At 35.2% G+C, this 7097-nt stretch overlaps 1 long non-coding RNA gene across 1 annotated transcript; it reads left to right on the top strand.

Annotated features, from left to right (window-relative positions):
- The first annotated feature begins 5576 nt into the window (after nt 1-5576).
- On the top strand, nt 5577-6896 carry LOC131021207 (uncharacterized). The gene is made up of 3 exons (XR_009100891.1): nt 5577-5697; nt 6089-6181; nt 6619-6896. It is a non-coding gene; the product is annotated as an uncharacterized LOC131021207 (long non-coding RNA).
- The last annotated feature ends 201 nt before the right edge of the window (nt 6897-7097 follow it).

The raw sequence follows: 7097 nt of genomic DNA, 5'->3' as shown, positions 1-7097 counted from the left end.
CGAAAGACAAATAAAGGCTAGTACTACAGCGGAAGTCAAAACACGGAGTTGAACCCTAGCCTCAGCTCTGCCCCGTCATCACCTGCCGTTAACTTGAAAAACATTTGAAAGTATTTTTGGGCTAAGTACTAATGTACTTAGTGGGCTGCAACTTTAAAACATTTCATAACCTGAAGAACAGTTTATCCAATCATACTTGACATGACTTAGAAGGTTTTAAAGTGAAAGAACTTCTAAGCATGTTAAAACATTTCATTTATATATATATATATATATATATATATATATATATATATATACTTAGTTTTGCGCGCAGATGTCACACTCATTTCTGTTACTCGCTATGATCCCGGACCTTTTAGCCACCGACGGATCCATTTCTCCCATTTACTTGAACTGAGGGCGTAACCCAGATAAGTTTACTTTTGACCTCGGGACGCTACCCAGATAGGCCCTTACATTACATGCTTCGGAACACATCCAGCAAGCACCCTTATAACGCCTCTTAGTTAGTGCCCGATGGAGATCAACCCACCGAGTCAGCTAACGGTGTACACAATTCTCAAATAACGTGTTAGGCTATAAGAGAACCTCAATTGATTCATTGTGGCGAGCCTTAAACAGAACAGAGTGCACATAAACATTTTATTGGATAAACAGTTTATATTTCACGAACATTTAAGCTCAATAGCTAAATCATACATTTGGAAAAATAAGCCCACCTGTTTAGGCAAAGCCTGTCGTTTAACCTTATCTCTGAATCGGAAAAGCAGCGCTAGTTCTCACGATCCACAAAGCCTACAAGAAATCTATAATCTTAATAGGTCTCCTGAATCTAAACTTAAGTCGTAGTAAAGTGCTTAACATTCTATGATTCACTTAACCGGGTTTTCAAAATTTAATAAATAAACATTTTGAAACTAAAATTCTTGAGTTAAGGACTCCAACAATATCCTTACTCGATTTACTTAAAATGTTCATTTTATGAAAATAAAACACAGCCCATATGAAATAAAATCGGCCCAAATAATTTAAAAGAAAAGAGGCCCAGACAAGTTTAAATCGGCCCAAAATTGGGCCCAAACCTAATTCTTTCTTCTTCTTTAAAACACTCTCTTAACACTCAACACCCACAAACACACGCACACAAACACACGCTGCCCAGCACCCCTTCCTCCTTCTCTCTTTCTCACAACAGCTCTCACATCCACACAAACTGAAATGCCACCGCCGCCTCCCTCAAAAACCCGGCGACAGCCACCACCACGGCCGCCGCGTGAACTCCCTCTCTCTCTTCGCTCGAATCGGCCGACAACAGCAGAAGAAGTGGACTGCCGCCGCGGCCTCCACCTCCCTCGGCTCTCTCAACCTTCCCCTGTTCACGGATCCGGCGGCCGCAGCAGCAGGAGCTAACCACCGCCGCCCTTCTCACCCTCTCTCTCTCTCTCTGCGCACTCCGGTCAACAGTGGCGCAGAGCCACCGCCGGCCGCCGCCTGCCCTCCCCTGATTTCTACTCTCACAGCAAGCAAGCACACACTCACAAAACCATAAGCTTCTTCACCCCTTTTATTTCAATTCAAAAGAAAAGACATTTTGTAATTGCTTTTACACACATATGTATTGTAGATATACAAAGATATATGCATATATATATATATATATATATATATATATATATATATATAAAGTTTGCATCTTTCTCAATTTGCAAAAGCTTGTATGGTATGTTGATTCAGTAGAATATCACATATAAAATGCTTGGATTATGCAATCGAAGTAAACGTGATAAGGGGTTTAAGAGGAAACCTTAAGAGATTTCGGTTGAGATTCGTTCTTGTTGTTGCTTGAATGAGGAGTTGATGGTATAACTTCTTAAAGAAGGGATAATGAATGTGCCGAGAAGGGTGAAGTAAATTTAGAGGAAATAGGTTGTCTTCCTTAAGAAGGGATAATGAAAATAGTAAATGAAACGTGGAGTCACCCTCTCCACACTTGCTTAATTAAGATTAACAAAATATCTCACTTGCTTAATCAAGATTAACAAAATATCTTGATGTTTAGTGGGTTGATTTGGGCTCAAGGATTAGTGAATTGATTTGGGCTTAATGGGCTTGGACATTGATGAGGAGTAATATATGCGGAACAGAGGAATGACTTTACCAGGGAAATCACGGGGAGCAGTGAGATAGCTTTCGCCAGAAGAGTCACACTCGTCAGAGGAATCACACTCGTCAGAGGAATCATACTCATATTTAAATTAATATGCAATGCACAAAATAAAATTTAAATAACTTGAAAATTTACAAATGCTTTCGTAAATCATTTTTGTTGGAATTAAATAAATTCTTTTTCTCAATCCGGCGTGAATCATCTTAAATCTAAGTTCAAAATTATTCTAAACTTAACTCGAGGAAACGGGGTATTACACCACACCAACCACGTTCTCCACTGTCGATTACACGAAAGCTGGGACCACCTCTTCGTCAAGGATCTCCCTATAGCTGTTGACCTTCAACCCTCGGTGAAAATGGCGTCTCCTTAGTTTTTACAGTTGTAAAATTGCAAATGCCCTAATCTAAGTGATTAATTCGAAAGAGTGATGAAAAACGACGTCGTTACATGCCTAAACGCGGTGTTTTGACTGAAGGAATATTAAATTGAATTAACGTTCCGTTTGCCCGATGATCGTTTCTTGGTTATTATTAATTTACCATACAACGATTAAATCCTAACATGCTCCTATGAATTTAACAGCTGCACGTTGGAGTTCAGAAATACCTGAAGAATTCAGAAGAATTCGTCAATCTGTCCCTGAACAGGTCAGCCAACTTCAACGCTCCGTTTTACCCCTCAAACGACCTCCAATCGTATTTTGTTCAGAAATACGACTTCTTCGTCTTCGAACGAGCTTTCCGTGGCCGCCTGATTCGTCTGAATCGGAGTTCTGTGGAGGAAGTTATGTCCGTTTTACGGAGACTGCCAGAACTTAATTTCCTGCGAAAAACTGACTCCAGCTCTGATCTTCTCGACTGTATCCCGCTCAGCTTTCACCGTTGGATGGACAACGAGCTGTGAAAGTCCCAAGAGAGAATTATGCTTATCACGTCTGGTGCCGCTCTAATCTGCTCTCTCAAAACCCTAATTAATTAGTGTGTCTTTCCTGAGAGCTGACAGCTGTATTTAAATAAAATAAATAAGCTGTGGAACGCCAGAATCCTTGTGATAGGCGTGTTCTCTCTTTGCTAGGGCAAGGAGATATTGGGCCAGTCCAGGGACCAAATACAAGGAATAAAGATGGGCCTCAAATAAATTAATTATCTATGGTCAGCCCAGACCATAATTAATTTATAAATATCAGTTCATTCCACTAGAGAACCGATACTGACTTACCCCTTTATTGCCGGTGATGAGTCGGGGGCTTGTATTTAGACTTATTAAATCTCCGTATTTAAAATATCCGACATCCATTAATTAATTAGAGCTCTGACAGCTTAAATTAATTAATCTCTTAATAATTCCTTAAGCAGTACCACTCAAACTTTATTATTACGCCTGAACTTAATCAACCTGCAGGGTTTAGCGTAATAAACCTTATTGAGCTCCTTAAGGGGATGTCATTATCCTATACCGGATACGGGTACTAATACAGATAATCAAATATCATATATTAACCGCTATCACCCAAGATACAGAGTACTCGAGTTAGTATATAACTTTCACCCATAGTAAGTCAAAGTGATATGCGAATTAATATATATATCTGAATACTTATTAGTATTAAGATTTATAAGTCACCGAGATCTTGATTCTTCACTTAAGTCAGATAGAAGAATACATCTCAAACTGTGGTCCTATCAATACGTAATGACGTACCAGTATAGACAAGTAGCCAAGACAAACTACTTCCATCTATACTGCAGCCTAAACCAATAACTTGTCCTAGAGTTATTTCGGCTGTGATCATATTATATCTCTTAAGGTTATTCCAATTATATGGTCTTCTGTGATCTACAACACACCATATAATCTACTTATATAGAGATAAAGAACATACATATGCAATCATGAACACAATCAGATAGGAGATTAGACAGTGAACTTAGGAAACATTGTATACAAGCATAAAACGTTCTTGCTTTCAGTATACAAATCCAACATTGACAACCGCGATTAAAACGACGTCGTGTTCGTCGTGACACGTCAGACATCCAACTGGCACTATTAAGGACACGTAAGATTTCCGATGACCGAAGGTGAATTTTAAGGAAAAATTGGAACGAATTCAAAGTTCATGGTTTAAAATGTAAATTTCAAAGTCGGTGTGCAGAATGGAAAAATGACTAAAGTTCGTGTATTTTCATGCAATTAACCCATATTTTAATACTTCTTTATCAAATATAATATTAATATGTTATATAGTATTGAGTCAAATATATCACGTACCCACATGCTGTAACGTGAATTGAGTTACACGTGATAAAGATTAGTATTATTTTATAGTTGATTAACAAAATCCGCGTGTAAATTGTAGTTACGCAATCATACTACAACTAATAAGATCGAAATAAATCAAATTAAATATTAAAGTATCCTGATTTAAAAAGCAAAAATCTATGACGTGGTGTATATATTAATATTCAAATTTTTATTCTCATTTTATTGTGTATTTTGCAAGGTCTTGGGAAGGTCGCGTTCTTAGTGCCCCACATGTACGTAGTGTGTGGTCCAAATTTGATACTACATACTATTTAAGAACACAATACTATCAGAACTCAATACTGTTTAGTTAATGTATTTATGCGTATATTTATTTCGTACATGCATATAATTTCCATTTTAAGATTTAGAGAAAATACTATCTTAATTATCTTGTGTTAAAAAATAGTTTAAATTTAAATTTAAATGGACTACTTAGGATCATATCTTAGAAATGTGAAATTTTGATGAAATTCCCAGTTTATAATTTTTAATAAATTTTGAAAATTGAGGAAGCTTTATTAATGGCTTGGTGAAATCTGACTACAAAAGGGCATGTGATGCGATTAGCTCACGGCTCACGCGAAAGAAACATGACAGAGATGGGAATTCTTGCTTCCCACTGCAGGAGGGAGCTGTTGCAGTTGCCGGGTTTTCATATTAAGCATGTTCGTAGAAATCAAAATGTTATATAGCTAATTAATTAGCAAAGGCCGCGAGAGATGTGGTTACACTACATGTTTGAATGAACCCCCATCATTTGTGGAGGGTCATCTCCATGTCTCATGTTTGTGCTCTTAATAAATATCTTTCTTTTCGTCAAAATAATAATAATAATAATAATAATAATAATAATAATAATAATAATAATAATAATAATAATAATAATAATAATAATAAATTTTGAAAATAATCTTTTAAATATATATAATCAGTTTTGGGTTGTTACAAACTTACAGTTGATATTATTATTTTTCTTTTTTCAAGAAAACAATGAGCTGTCGTTTCGGAAAGACAACACATTTTATCTATTGTTTATGACAAATTGCCTTCATAATACTCTATATAATCTTCTGATCTCCATATTATAGTGTGATTAATTTCACATTAAAAACAAATATATCAAGTTTTCTTACTCTAGGCTAGCTTTAGGTCTTAATACATATATTTCTCTGTTGAAGCTCTTGTTCGACATTTCGAAGAAGGGGGCTATATAAGAGGTATAAATTTATTGAATTCCTGTTTACATTCCTTTTATGTGCAAGAACTTTCAATATCTCTGATCTTTATGTAAATTTGGAAAATCTTATTTTTTGTGTAATTGCATTATTTACATTTTTGTTGCATGCAATTTCGAACATAACATAATCAAATACAGTCTTGATTATGTCAAGATTTCAAATTAAATTAACGATGATTTTTTGTCAAAAAATAAAGTTTGAATAAATGCATTCACATTCCACGTTCGTACAAATTAACTATATATATATGCTCCAACTATTTTTAATCAAAATGTGATGGAATCCTATTTGAAATTACTGAATGAATTGATATAGTTACCATGCTCTCAAACCATCAGTTTATGCTATATAACTTACTCGGTTTTTGCAGAAGGCATCAAGATCTATCAAAACCCAAGCATGGCCATTAATATTGTTAGAGTTCTCCAATTCATTCTTGTTGCAATTTTCATGGTCTCAACAGGTTTGGTTTTCCTTCTTTGACTATTAAAGATTTTAATGAGACTTGACTCATTGCATATACGATTGATGAATTTCTTTGGATTTAGATATGTTTTTTTTTTACTTATAGGTAAATGTAATTTCTTTAAATTTAGATTTTTTTAACTAATTATGACAAATCTAAGAATTTGGTATTGGGATGGGTTGAAAAATACACTTTAATCTATGGTGATGCCATTGCTATGGTGGTGATCGAACGAGTTGGGAAGGGAAAGTGACGGAGGAAGTATTCAGTCTGATTTCTTTAATCATGTTGCACACTTCACAAATTTATCAGTTTTATTTTAATTGAGTAAATTTTAAATTGGGCTTAATTTAGTGTAACATATATATAATTAGAATACTTCTTGAATATAAACTTCTTGAAATATTAATTTGATTGTTAGTAATATTTTGCAGTTATGCAATCAACGAATGTGGTTGAAGCTAGAGAACTGCAGCAAGGAGCAAAATTACAGATTTGCCCCTCTCGTTGTACTAATGATCAGCAGTGCCTTGCTATTCCCGGATGTGGAGTCAGATGTTTGGGTTCACCTTCTAAGAGAATTTGTTCTCAAATTTAGTTTGCTGTTAACTTTGAAGATTATGAATTAAAATAAAATTGTCCATTTTATGCCACAATCAGATAATAATATGTAAATCTCTTAAACTAATTAAGAACTCAGTTTGGTACACAATATCGGATGATGTAGGATATATTTTTAATCAATTTATCATATTGATATCAAGTTTAATAGGATGTATTAAAATATCTATTAGGGCTAAGTATCAAATATACCTACAATATTGACATTCCTACCACTTCCAGTCCCTTATACTAGACATTAGATCAATCAAGCCCTCCGATGTTCTAACTTCGCTGCAATTAAGTCCTCCTT

This window comes from Salvia miltiorrhiza, chromosome 4 (assembly GCF_028751815.1).
Source record: "Salvia miltiorrhiza cultivar Shanhuang (shh) chromosome 4, IMPLAD_Smil_shh, whole genome shotgun sequence".
Classification (NCBI taxonomy): Eukaryota; Viridiplantae; Streptophyta; class Magnoliopsida; order Lamiales; family Lamiaceae; genus Salvia; species Salvia miltiorrhiza.
Note: the sequence above shows the minus strand (reverse complement) of the source record. Positions and strands in the feature narration are given on the sequence as shown.